The sequence below is a fragment of the Hippopotamus amphibius genome, unplaced genomic scaffold, assembly GCF_030028045.1.
Source record: "Hippopotamus amphibius kiboko isolate mHipAmp2 unplaced genomic scaffold, mHipAmp2.hap2 scaffold_293, whole genome shotgun sequence".
Lineage (NCBI taxonomy): Eukaryota > Metazoa > Chordata > Mammalia > Artiodactyla > Hippopotamidae > Hippopotamus > Hippopotamus amphibius.
Genome location: NW_026648412.1, coordinates 1 through 12390, shown reverse-complemented (window position 1 = coordinate 12390; position 12390 = coordinate 1). Strand labels below are relative to the sequence as shown.

The following is a 12390-nucleotide window of genomic DNA, read 5'->3' as shown; positions in this document are numbered from 1 at the left end:
GACCACACCTCGCCCCTGTCGCATCCTGCGTTTCTGTTTCTCTCTTGCCTGCTTCTTACCCACCGCCCCCAGTCCCAGCCCAGTGGTTCGCCTGACCGCCTTGCAGCACAGCGCACCAGTCTGGCAAGCTCACCCACCACCCTGCCCCGATGGCGTCCTCTCCCACCATCCTCCTCGCACCACAGCCCACTCACATACCCGGCTTGCCACCCGCCCTTCCTCCTAGCCGGCAGGCTCGGCCCACTCTACCCCGCACCATACCCTTGTACCCCAGGCCCGACTCTCACACGCCCTGCCTGGAAGTCTCCCTTCCGCCAGCGCTCCTCAGACCCCCTGCTACTCCAGCTCCCCCCGTACCCCAGATCTGACCTACCCGCACACACGTACCAGCACCGGTGCCACCACCGTCCCAAGCTTCTGCAGAGCCTCTGCCTGAGTGGCCAGCAGCTCTCCCGGCCAGGTCCCTGCAAGCCCAATACCTCCGTGCCCGCCCCTGCTCCAGCCAGACACCCCAGGCCCTTCCTCCCACCTCCCAGCAAGCGGCTCACCACCACCCTCTCTCCACAGGGCTGTTTTGCTCCGTTCCCTAATCCACATGGGGTGACCACCACCAACGGCCACGAACACCTTCCTCCCGCACTGTCACACAGCCCCAAGGTACCAGCAAGGCCACCGAGGAAACTTCCTGCAGTGATGGGAAGCCCCATCTGCCCACTCTCGCTCCTTTCCACAGGGGACCTGCAGTTGTCCAAATGCACCGAGTGTGACACCACCACGGCAGGTCGGTGCACGTCACCGGCTGTCCCGTTTGCCTCTGAAGGAAACAATCTGTGAGCAGACGTTAAAGCCTTTGGCGACAGAGGTGCCCAAGCTTGGGCTGAATGGGGACTGAGGACTTACCTTGGGGAGAATCCTTAGGAGAAGGTGAGGACGGGCTGCGAAGGAGGACAGCGCATATCCTGGATAGACAGACAGGAACGGTGAGAATGGGAAACCATGAGAAGTCATGTCTAGGGGAGCGGTGTATGTGTGCGCGCGCGCACGTGGGTGTGTGTCTTTGCTCTGGGGGAGGGAGGGACGTATGCACGGTCACATTCTTGCCTCACTGTGATAGGGTTGAGAGCGTTGGTCACGCACCTGGAATGCGATATTAGCTGGTGGTCCACCCTGTCACGCATCTGCTTCCACCGCATCCCACCTGCTTGGCTCCGTCTTCACGGCTGACCTCCGGTATCTGCCTGCGCTCTGACTTCCACTGCCTGGCGGTGTAACTCCTGGCACGTGTTTGGATTCATTTTCACATCTCTGCCTCCGGGGTGCCTTGGTCCGCCTCTCTGCTCCCATGGCCCGCTCAAGACCAGGACGCCCTTGGAGCCCACCACCGGGCCACGGGAGTCACAGGCAGTCCAGGACCTGGCCCACGAGGAAGCGGCCGGAGTCCCTGCAAGTGGCCCGACTTGGAGATGGAGATCCCTCTCCTGCACCTTCCCGATGGATCCGCGTCGCAGGTGCTGGCACTCAATGGGACCCTCCACCCCCACCCCTCCATGCCGACCCCCCCCCACCGCCATCCGCACCCCCACCCCCACCCCCATCCCCACCTGCACTGCCATCACCCCCCCGCCCCACCCGCACTGTCATCACCACCACTGCCGCCACCACCACCACCTTTACCACAAACAGCAGCAGCAGCAGCAGCAGCAGCAGCGGCTCCAGCCCCAGCACCGCACCAGGACTGCCACCGCCGCCACCAGGGGCAGCGGAGGCAGCAGCAGTAGCAGCACCAACACCAGCCCCTCAGGAAGGAAGACGGGATGGGTCGTCAGCGGTGAGATGCGTCGTGGCAGAAGTCGTGCTGCCGGAGAGTCCAAACGCAGGTGGGGGCGTTTGCTCGTGGCCACAGCCTCGGCGGGGAGAGAGGCTGCCCCGGGCCGTCGTGTTTGGGGCTGAGGCAAGGGTCCGAGAAGGAGGAGGCGGGATGTGGAGGGCCTGGCGTGGGCGAGCGCTCCAGTGCGGCCAAAAGGGTTGCGTGGCAGGGCTTGGGCTGGAGGTGGACGGTGGCGGGCGGCTGCTGGCGGGGCTCCGAGGCGCGGAGCAAGCGTGGGCTGGCTAAAAGGGGGCGCGGGACGGTGGGAGGCCGAGAGGCAGAAGAAGGGCTTCCCTGACCGGGAATCGAACCCGGGCCGCGGCGGTGAGAGCGCCGAATCCTAACCACTAGACCACCAGGGAGCGCCAGGCCTAACGCTCGCTGCTCCTCGCCCCATAGCGCCCGCGCCGCGCCACGTCGGCGCCAAGACCCGGCTCCCCCAAGTCCAGTCCCCGCGCCGCTCCTGGCAACGCACGTGCCCTCGCGTTCTTCCTGCTGGCCGCAGCCGCAAAACACTGCGCGCCTGCTTCTCGCACACACGCGAAAAGCCGCGAAGGGCCAGCTAGCTCCCCTCTCCCGGCTCTCCCTCCCAGGCCCCGGCCGGCCCGAGGCCCGCGGAGCTCGGCAAAAGGTCGGCCCACTGCGTTGGCCGGGAATCGAACCCGGGTCAACTGCTTGGAAGGCAGCTATGCTCACCACTATACCACCAACGCTGCACAGCCCGGGCCGCCCGCAGACGCCGGCCCCGGGCTCGCCCGACCACACTCTCGCCGCCGCCGCCGCCGCCGCCGCCGCCGCCGCCGCCTCGGCCGCCGTCTCCTCCTCCTCGTCCTCCTCCTCCTCCTCCTGCTCTTCCTCCTCCTCCTCCTGGTCCTCCTCCCCTTCCTCCCCCTCCTCCGCCTCCGCTGCCTGGAGCAGCCCTGCCCCGACGCCCCGCCAGCCGGCAGCTCCGTGCTGCCACAGGCGACACCAACGACCGCCCGGAGCCCCAGCCGCGCCAGCCCTCCGCAGCTGCCCTAGTCCACCAGCCCGACCGCCTCAGGGGGGCGCTCTCGCTGCCTTGCTGCTCCCGGGGCCTCGGCTTCACGCCGCGGGCCACCCCCCGCCCCCGCCCTCACCCCCACCCCGGGGGACGCGTCCTCCAGCACCTGGCTCCCCAGGGCCCTTCTCCCCCCGGCGCGGGGCCAGGCCGCCTCCCGTACCGACAGGGGACGGCACTCATCCGCCACCCACCCGGCCCGCCCGCTGTGCAGAGCTGCGCGGCTGTGCGGCGCTCCGCAAGGAGCCCAGTGAGGCCGCCCCTTCGGACGGGCCGCGATGTCGTCGGGCGGTTGTGGGGTCGAGAGGAGGCCCTGGCTCGCTGTGGCGACCGAGCGCCCGGCGAGGAGGAAGGGCTGGAGGGCTGCAGGGGGTGCAGGGCGGGCAGGCTAGGCACGCGCTGGCCTCGCTGGAGGGCGGACGGCGACGGGAGGAGAAGGGCCCTTGGGGACCGGACGGCAGGACCGAGCGCGGCGCCGGCCATCAAAAAGAGGGCGTGCTGCCTCCCCGTCGGGGAATCGAACCCCGGTCTCCCGCGTGACAGGCGGGGATACTCACCACTATACTAACGAGGACGGCGGCGACCGCCGGGGCGCCCGGCCGCTCTGGGCTGCCTGCCGGCGCCTCCCTCTGCCCTCTGCCCTCTGCCCACCACGGGCGCCGGGCGTGTGCCCGACCCGACCCGACACCAAACCAACCGCGTCGTCCAAAGCAGCAGCCCCCGGCCCCGACAGGGACGCGGACCGCGCCCGGCCGCGACGGGCCAGGCGCATGCTGCAGTGCACCCTCCGCGGGCCTCCTTCGCCGGGAGCGGGGGCACGGCGGCACGCCCAGGCCCTTCGAGGAGGGCCTGGGCGTGCGCCGTGCCCCGTCCGGCGAAGAGAGGCGCGGGAGGGTGCTGCCGGCATGCGCTGGCCCGACGCGGCCGGGCGCGGTCCGGGGCCAGGAGTGGGCGAGGCCGCCACCGCGCCGGAGCCAGGCGCGTCGGCAGGCCTCGCTCGCCGTCGGCCACCGCGCGCCCGGTGCGTTGCTCAGCCAGACAGACTGCCGCCCGCCTGGCGCGGAGCACCGCGTCCAGCCAAGGGCACCGCTGTTGGCGTCGCGGCGGGTCCCAGCCAGCCGAGCGGCGACGCGCCCGCTCCGGCCCGCCGTCAGGATGGCCGAGCGGTCTAAGGCGCTGCGTTCAGGTCGCAGTCTCCCCTGGAGGCGTGGGTTCGAATCCCACTCCTGACAAGCCAGCCTTTTGGCCCGCCCCACTAACGCACCCGTCCCTCTGGCAGCCCTTGACCGCCTTCCTCTCCGTTGGCGCACTGCACTCTTGCGGCCTCTCCAAACTCAGGCCCGGACATCCGTGCCTCTCACACGCGGGACCCTCTCCGCCACGGCCGCGCTTCCTGCCCACCCGCCCGCGGGCTTGGCAGAAATGGCCCAGTTGGAAGCCTCCCGGACACACGCCCTCCCGCCCAGCCAGTACGCCCCCTCCTACCTGCACCCACACCACCAACCTTCAGTCCTTCGCACCACATCTTTCCTCACCTGCTTGCTTGCTGCTGCTGCTGCTGCTAGTTTTTCTCCTTCCCTCCCTCCCTCCCTTCCTTCCTTCCGCCCTCCGTCCCTCGCTCCCACTCCCACTGCACCCGCTGCACCCCGCCACCGCCACACACACAGCAGACGCGGGTGCAAAGCCCTCGACTCTTCGCCCGCCCGACTTCTGCCTGGTGAACAGCGGGCTCACTCTCCCAGCCTTGCTGCCACGTCCGCCACCAGCAGCTCTCCCTCCGTCCAACATCCTGTCCCTTGCGCCAGCCCCGCCGGCCCGCCTGCCCATTCCATTCCCCCCACAGCCACGCGGAGGTGGCCGACGCCGTCTTGCCGGCCTGGGGTGCGTGCCCTCGGTGCGTATTGGCCTTGGGGCCTCGGCTGGGCCACAGCTGCCTGCCTCCCAGCACGCAGGCAGCCCAGCTTCCTGCTGGGCCAGGGACCACCGGGCCCTCCCTGCAGGAGGCCTGGCGCAGGAGTCGCTCCCGGGAAGAGTGCTCCAGCGAGGAGAGAGCGCGCGCCCTGGACGCCCCGTCACCCGCCCACAGACGTCCGGCCCTCAGCCCGGGCCACCCCCTTGGGCGCCACAGCGCACGTTGCCCGGGGGAAGCCGCTGCCCCGGCCGGACCTAACCGCACCCTGGCGCGTCGCTCCTCTCACGACCAACGCCTCAGAGCGGGACCCCTCGGGAGAGGGCTGGGCCAGAGCGCAGCAGCGAGGCCCAGGCACCTGTGGTCCTTGGGCCTGAGCGTCTGCTCGGTGGCGGCGGCGCTCCCGGGGGCCCATCTCCGGCGCTCGCGGCCGCGGCCCCGGCCCCGGCCCCGGCCCCGCGCGAGCTCCGATGCCTGCCCCACTCCCATCCCACCCCCACCCCTGGCCGCCCTCGCCCGCCCCGCAGCGGCAAGAAAGCCAGCCGCCAGAGGGACTTGGGGTCGGGACCTGGCGGTCACCGAGACGAAACTCGGTCCTCAGCCGCAGCCGCCGCGCCTCGCCTCGCCTCGCCTCGCCGGCCCTGCCTGCGATTCGGGCGCGGGTCGGGCTGCTTCCGCTCCTGGCTTCCTCTGGCGACAGCGACAGCCTCGCGGCGGCCGTGGACGGCAGAGAAAGCGCAGGATGGGCCGAGCCCGCCTGCGTCCCTCCGTCCCTCTGTCCTCTCGACCGCCTGGCGCCCTGGGGTCGCCCACGTGCCCGGAGCCTGTCACTGGGGTGGGCCGTCGGCCTCCTGCGCAAACGGAGCAGAGGCCCTCGGGCGAGCGGCGCCCAGTATCGGGCTCTTGGCTGCGAGCAGCGCTGGGGCAGCATCGGGCGCCAGGCGCCCTCGCTGCATGGGTGGTTCAGTGGTAGAATTCTCGCCTGCCACGCGGGAGGCCCGGGTTCGATTCCCGGCCCATGCAGCCGCAGCGTCGCCTTTTGGTTCCCGCAGCCCCAAAGCGGAGCTAGGCGTCCCCGCTCCCACGCCCAAGGCACCGGGCCTGCCACAGCTCGCTCCCACCCGCAGCTCTCCACCGCACCTGCCGGCCTGTCCTTCCCACGCGGACGCCCCCCCACCCGACACACACTGCGGAGCCAAGCCTCCACCACCTGACACCTCGCGTGCTCTGCCACTCTAGCGCCTGGACACCTTGCTTGGGCTTGTGCTCTTCCTCACCCTGACCCCACACTTGCGTCACTCCTTGCCCCGTAAGCAATACCCCACACTAGCACCGGCGCGCCCCATCTCTTCACCTTTCACCACCTCTCCAAGCTCTCTGGCTCCCTCTGCCCACACTCCGAAAACGATACCGTGTTTGCACAACCAGCAGCAAGGAAGGTGCCACCTCGGGCAGTGATACAGCCCATTGTCCTAGAGAGTCCCCGAAGCATTGTCTTGCACGAGGAGTTCCAGAGAAGTCCACGATGCCATGGCAAACCGCACTCTGTATTCATGTTTTGTCCCTCAGCAGAAATATGTTTCCAACACCGCCCACTCCTCCACCACTAGTACCACCACCACCATCACCACCCCCACGACCACCCCCCCTCCCCTGAACCTCTCCTCCTACCGACAGCATCATGGCTGCTCCGGACAGCACCACCACCTCAGGCCGCGCCCTCACCACCACCGCTACTCCACCCAACACCCCCATCCCACCCCCTATCTCCCCACTCCTTCCCTGATCCTTTCCAATTCCTACGTTGTCAAAGATCCTACTCTTGCATTTCTCCCGGTGGCCTCCTTGATCTGTTTGGATTGTTTGTGTTTGTTTGTTTGTGTCCTAGCTAAGTAGAAGTAGAGTTGATTTACAATACTGTGTTCGTGTCAGGTGTCTAAGTAGAAGTAGAGTTGATTTACAATACTGTGTTCGTGTCGTGTCAGATTCAGTGAAATGTGCTTTTTCAGGTTATTTTCCAGTACGGTTTCTTAGGAGATATGAAGCTAGTTCCTGGTGCTAGGCAGTAAAATCCTTGCTGCTTCTCTGCTTTAGGGATACTGTTGCCTCTCCTTTAACCCCAACCCCACCTCCAAATATGTCCCTCCCCTACACTTTCCCCTTGGGTAACCACACGTGTGTTTTCTACGTCTGTGAGTCTCTCTTTGTTTTGCACAAAGGTTCACTTCGTTGCAGTTTTTAGATTCCACGTACCTTTATCCTTCTCAGTCAGACTTACTTTACTAAGTGTAATATTCTCTAGGACCATCCAGGTTGCGCCAAATGGCAAGGTTTCATTGCTTTCTATGGCTGAGGAATGTTGCATACTACACATGCAGCACATCTTCTTTTTCTTTCTTCCTTAAGAGCTTTTACTGAGATACAATGGACATACGATAAACTGCATATACTGAAAGTGTACAATTTGATACTTCTTTTCTTATTAGTAATGTATATATGGCAATCCCAACCTGCCAGTTCATCCCACCACAACCCCCCGCCCCCCTTTCCCCACTTGGTGTCTATATGTCTGTTCTCTACATCTGTGTCTCTATTTCTGCCTTGCAAACCGGTTGATGGGTACCGTTTTTCTTTATTCCGCTTACATGTGTTAACACACGATATCTGTTTTTCTCTTTCTGACTCACTTCACTCTGTATGACAGTCTCTAGGTCCATCCATGTCTCGACAAATGTCCCAACTGCGTTCCTTTTTACAGCTGAGTAATATTCAATCGCGTATATGTACCACATCTTCTTTACCCATTCACCTGTTGATGGACATTTAGGTTGCTTCCACGTCCCGGCTCTTGTAAATAGTGCTGCAGTGAACACTGGCGTGCACGTACAGCACATCTTCTTGCGACTGCCGTCTGTTGATGAGCACTTGGGTGTTTTCCACGTCTTGGCTATGGCACACAGTGCTGCTATGAACATGAGGGTGCATGCATCTTTTCAAATTAGAGCTTTTGTCTTTTCCAGATGTGTACTGAGGATTGGGATTGCTAGATCATATGACAGCTCACCTGTCCTTCTTTCTTTTTTCTTTCTTCGCTTCTTCCTTGCTTGCTTTTTCTTTCTTTCATTTCCTTTCCTTCCTTCCTTCCTTCCTTTATTTCTTGCTTCTATCCTTCCTTCCTTCTTTCCTTGCTTGCTTGCTTCTTCCTTTGCTGCTTGCTTGGTTTTTCTTTCTTTCATTTGTCTTTCCTTCTTTGCTTCTTCCTTCCTCCCTCCCTCCACCCCTTCCTCGCTCCCTACATTCCTTCCTTCCGTCCTTCCGTCCTTCCTTCCTTCCTTCCTTCCTTCCTTTCTGTAGAGTAGTAGCTGCAGTAGTGGAAGTATAGTTGATTGACAATAGTGTGTTAGTTTCAGGTGCACAGCAGGGAGATACTATTTTCCATAGATGATGTATTTTCAGGTTTATTTCCATAATGGGGTACCAGAAGATACTGACTCTCATTCCCTGTGCTATTCTCTATATCCTCGTTACTTGATCTCTTTTCTATATTGTACGGTGTGTCTGTTCATCGCAGCTCCCAACTTATTCTTCCACTTCTCCCTTTCGCCTTGGGTAAGCATCAGTTTTGTGTTCTACGTCTGTGACTCTGTTTCTGTTTTGCACATAGATTCATTGGTATTATTGTTTAGATTCCACATATCTCTCTCCCTCGCTGTTGGACTTACTTCACTAAGTGTAATCTTCTCTAGGTCCATCCTTTTTGCTGCACATGGCACTATTTCATTCTTTTTTGATGGCTGAGTAATATTCCACAGTACGTTTTCCATGTCTTGGCTATAGCACATAGTGCTGCTGTGAACATGGGGGTTCATGTCTCTTTTCAAGGTATAGTTTCTCTCTTTCCCGGGTGTGTCCCGAGGATTGGGACTGCTGGATCATATGATAGCTCGTCTTTCTCCTCTTTCTGTATTTCGTCACTGATCTCTCTCTCTCTCTCTCTCTAAGTGATTAGTGATTTACTTCTATGTACTTGTGCTTGGGGAGCACAGCTGATGAACAATATCGTGTGAATTTCAGATGCACAGCAAAGGGAGACTATTTTCCATGGCTAATATTTTTTCGGCTTGATTTCTAGTGCAGTTTGCTAGAAGATAGTGAATATTATTCCCCGAGTTATTCTGTATATCCTTGCTGCTTTCTCCCTCACACATAGTAGTGTGTATCCATTCCTTTCAGCTTCTGATTTATGACTCCACTTCTCCCTTTCCCCTTGGGGAACCATCATTTGGTTTTCTATGTCTGTGAGTCTGTTTCGCCCATAGATTCATGTGGAATAGGTTTTAGTTTCCACATATCTTGTCCTTTTCTGTCGGACGTCTTTCGCTAAGTCTAGTAGTCTCTGGGACCATCCTTGTGGTGGCTAATGGCAATATTTCATTCTTTTTCCTCATGGCTGAGAAATAATCCATGCTACACAGATACCACATCTTGTGCCAGCCGTCTGTTGGTGGGCGGTTGTGTACTTTCCACCTTGGCTATTGCAAATAATGCTGCTGCGAACATGGAGGTACGCGTATCGTTTGGCATTAGAGTTTCGTCTTTTCCGGGCACGTACCCAGGAATGGGACTGCTGGATCATATGGAAGCTCTCTTTTGGCCTCTTGAAATCTGAACCTCCACCCTCACCCCCACCCCCACCCCCACCCCCACCCCCAGCCCCACGCAATCACACTCACATGAGACTGGATGTTTTCTCTTGATGACAGGCGATTTATGTCTCTGGGGCAGTAGAGAGCCCCCACCCCATTCGGACCACACCTCGCCCCTGTCGCATCCTGCGTTTCTGTTTCTCTCTTGCCTGCTTCTTACCCACCGCCCCCAGTCCCAGCCCAGTGGTTCGCCTGACCGCCTTGCAGCACAGCGCACCAGTCTGGCAAGCTCACCCACCACCCTGCCCCGATGGCGTCCTCTCCCACCATCCTCCTCGCACCACAGCCCACTCACATACCCGGCTTGCCACCCGCCCTTCCTCCTAGCCGGCAGGCTCGGCCCACTCTACCCCGCACCATACCCTTGTACCCCAGGCCCGACTCTCACACGCCCTGCCTGGAAGTCTCCCTTCCGCCAGCGCTCCTCAGACCCCCTGCTACTCCAGCTCCCCCCGTACCCCAGATCTGACCTACCCGCACACACGTACCAGCACCGGTGCCACCACCGTCCCAAGCTTCTGCAGAGCCTCTGCCTGAGTGGCCAGCAGCTCTCCCGGCCAGGTCCCTGCAAGCCCAATACCTCCGTGCCCGCCCCTGCTCCAGCCAGACACCCCAGGCCCTTCCTCCCACCTCCCAGCAAGCGGCTCACCACCACCCTCTCTCCACAGGGCTGTTTTGCTCCGTTCCCTAATCCACATGGGGTGACCACCACCAACGGCCACGAACACCTTCCTCCCGCACTGTCACACAGCCCCAAGGTACCAGCAAGGCCACCGAGGAAACTTCCTGCAGTGATGGGAAGCCCCATCTGCCCACTCTCGCTCCTTTCCACAGGGGACCTGCAGTTGTCCAAATGCACCGAGTGTGACACCACCACGGCAGGTCGGTGCACGTCACCGGCTGTCCCGTTTGCCTCTGAAGGAAACAATCTGTGAGCAGACGTTAAAGCCTTTGGCGACAGAGGTGCCCAAGCTTGGGCTGAATGGGGACTGAGGACTTACCTTGGGGAGAATCCTTAGGAGAAGGTGAGGACGGGCTGCGAAGGAGGACAGCGCATATCCTGGATAGACAGACAGGAACGGTGAGAATGGGAAACCATGAGAAGTCATGTCTAGGGGAGCGGTGTATGTGTGCGCGCGCGCACGTGGGTGTGTGTCTTTGCTCTGGGGGAGGGAGGGACGTATGCACGGTCACATTCTTGCCTCACTGTGATAGGGTTGAGAGCGTTGGTCACGCACCTGGAATGCGATATTAGCTGGTGGTCCACCCTGTCACGCATCTGCTTCCACCGCATCCCACCTGCTTGGCTCCGTCTTCACGGCTGACCTCCGGTATCTGCCTGCGCTCTGACTTCCACTGCCTGGCGGTGTAACTCCTGGCACGTGTTTGGATTCATTTTCACATCTCTGCCTCCGGGGTGCCTTGGTCCGCCTCTCTGCTCCCATGGCCCGCTCAAGACCAGGACGCCCTTGGAGCCCACCACCGGGCCACGGGAGTCACAGGCAGTCCAGGACCTGGCCCACGAGGAAGCGGCCGGAGTCCCTGCAAGTGGCCCGACTTGGAGATGGAGATCCCTCTCCTGCACCTTCCCGATGGATCCGCGTCGCAGGTGCTGGCACTCAATGGGACCCTCCACCCCCACCCCTCCATGCCGACCCCCCCCCACCGCCATCCGCACCCCCACCCCCACCCCCATCCCCACCTGCACTGCCATCACCCCCCCGCCCCACCCGCACTGTCATCACCACCACTGCCGCCACCACCACCACCTTTACCACAAACAGCAGCAGCAGCAGCAGCAGCAGCAGCGGCTCCAGCCCCAGCACCGCACCAGGACTGCCACCGCCGCCACCAGGGGCAGCGGAGGCAGCAGCAGTAGCAGCACCAACACCAGCCCCTCAGGAAGGAAGACGGGATGGGTCGTCAGCGGTGAGATGCGTCGTGGCAGAAGTCGTGCTGCCGGAGAGTCCAAACGCAGGTGGGGGCGTTTGCTCGTGGCCACAGCCTCGGCGGGGAGAGAGGCTGCCCCGGGCCGTCGTGTTTGGGGCTGAGGCAAGGGTCCGAGAAGGAGGAGGCGGGATGTGGAGGGCCTGGCGTGGGCGAGCGCTCCAGTGCGGCCAAAAGGGTTGCGTGGCAGGGCTTGGGCTGGAGGTGGACGGTGGCGGGCGGCTGCTGGCGGGGCTCCGAGGCGCGGAGCAAGCGTGGGCTGGCTAAAAGGGGGCGCGGGACGGTGGGAGGCCGAGAGGCAGAAGAAGGGCTTCCCTGACCGGGAATCGAACCCGGGCCGCGGCGGTGAGAGCGCCGAATCCTAACCACTAGACCACCAGGGAGCGCCAGGCCTAACGCTCGCTGCTCCTCGCCCCATAGCGCCCGCGCCGCGCCACGTCGGCGCCAAGACCCCGGCTCCCCCAAGTCCAGTCCCCGCGCCGCTCCTGGCAACGCACGTGCCCTCGCGTTCTTCCTGCTGGCCGCAGCCGCAAAACACTGCGCGCCTGCTTCTCGCACACACGCGAAAAGCCGCGAAGGGCCAGCTAGCTCCCCTCTCCCGGCTCTCCCTCCCAGGCCCCGGCCGGCCCGAGGCCCGCGGAGCTCGGCAAAAGGTCGGCCCACTGCGTTGGCCGGGAATCGAACCCGGGTCAACTGCTTGGAAGGCAGCTATGCTCACCACTATACCACCAACGCTGCACAGCCCGGGCCGCCCGCAGACGCCGGCCCCGGGCTCGCCCGACCACACTCTCGCCGCCGCCGCCGCCGCCGCCGCCGCCGCCGCCTCGGCCGCCGTCTCCTCCTCTCGTCCTCCTCCTCCTCCTCCTGCTCTTCCTCCTCCTCCTCCTGGTCCTCCTCCCCTTCCTCCCCCTCCTCCGCCTCC

The 12390-nt window shown here is 62.6% G+C and overlaps 7 non-coding genes across 7 annotated transcripts; 2 read left to right on the top strand and 5 right to left on the bottom strand.

Moving 5' to 3' along the window:
• Positions 1-2157: 2157 nt before the first annotated feature.
• On the bottom strand, positions 2158-2229 carry TRNAE-CUC (transfer RNA glutamic acid (anticodon CUC)). The gene has a single exon. It is a non-coding gene; the product is annotated as a tRNA-Glu (tRNA).
• Positions 2230-2508: 279 nt separating this feature from the next.
• On the bottom strand, positions 2509-2580 carry TRNAG-UCC (transfer RNA glycine (anticodon UCC)). Its single transcript has one exon. It is a non-coding gene; the product is annotated as a tRNA-Gly (tRNA).
• Positions 2581-3408: 828 nt separating this feature from the next.
• Positions 3409-3480, bottom strand: TRNAD-GUC (transfer RNA aspartic acid (anticodon GUC)). The gene has a single exon. It is a non-coding gene; the product is annotated as a tRNA-Asp (tRNA).
• A 575-nt stretch (positions 3481-4055) lies between these two features.
• Positions 4056-4138, top strand: TRNAL-CAG (transfer RNA leucine (anticodon CAG)). The gene has a single exon. It is a non-coding gene; the product is annotated as a tRNA-Leu (tRNA).
• Positions 4139-5767: 1629 nt separating this feature from the next.
• TRNAG-GCC (transfer RNA glycine (anticodon GCC)) lies at positions 5768-5838 on the top strand. The gene has a single exon. It is a non-coding gene; the product is annotated as a tRNA-Gly (tRNA).
• Positions 5839-11779: 5941 nt separating this feature from the next.
• TRNAE-CUC (transfer RNA glutamic acid (anticodon CUC)) lies at positions 11780-11851 on the bottom strand. Its single transcript has one exon. It is a non-coding gene; the product is annotated as a tRNA-Glu (tRNA).
• A 280-nt stretch (positions 11852-12131) lies between these two features.
• Positions 12132-12203, bottom strand: TRNAG-UCC (transfer RNA glycine (anticodon UCC)). The gene has a single exon. It is a non-coding gene; the product is annotated as a tRNA-Gly (tRNA).
• Positions 12204-12390: the final 187 nt, after the last annotated feature.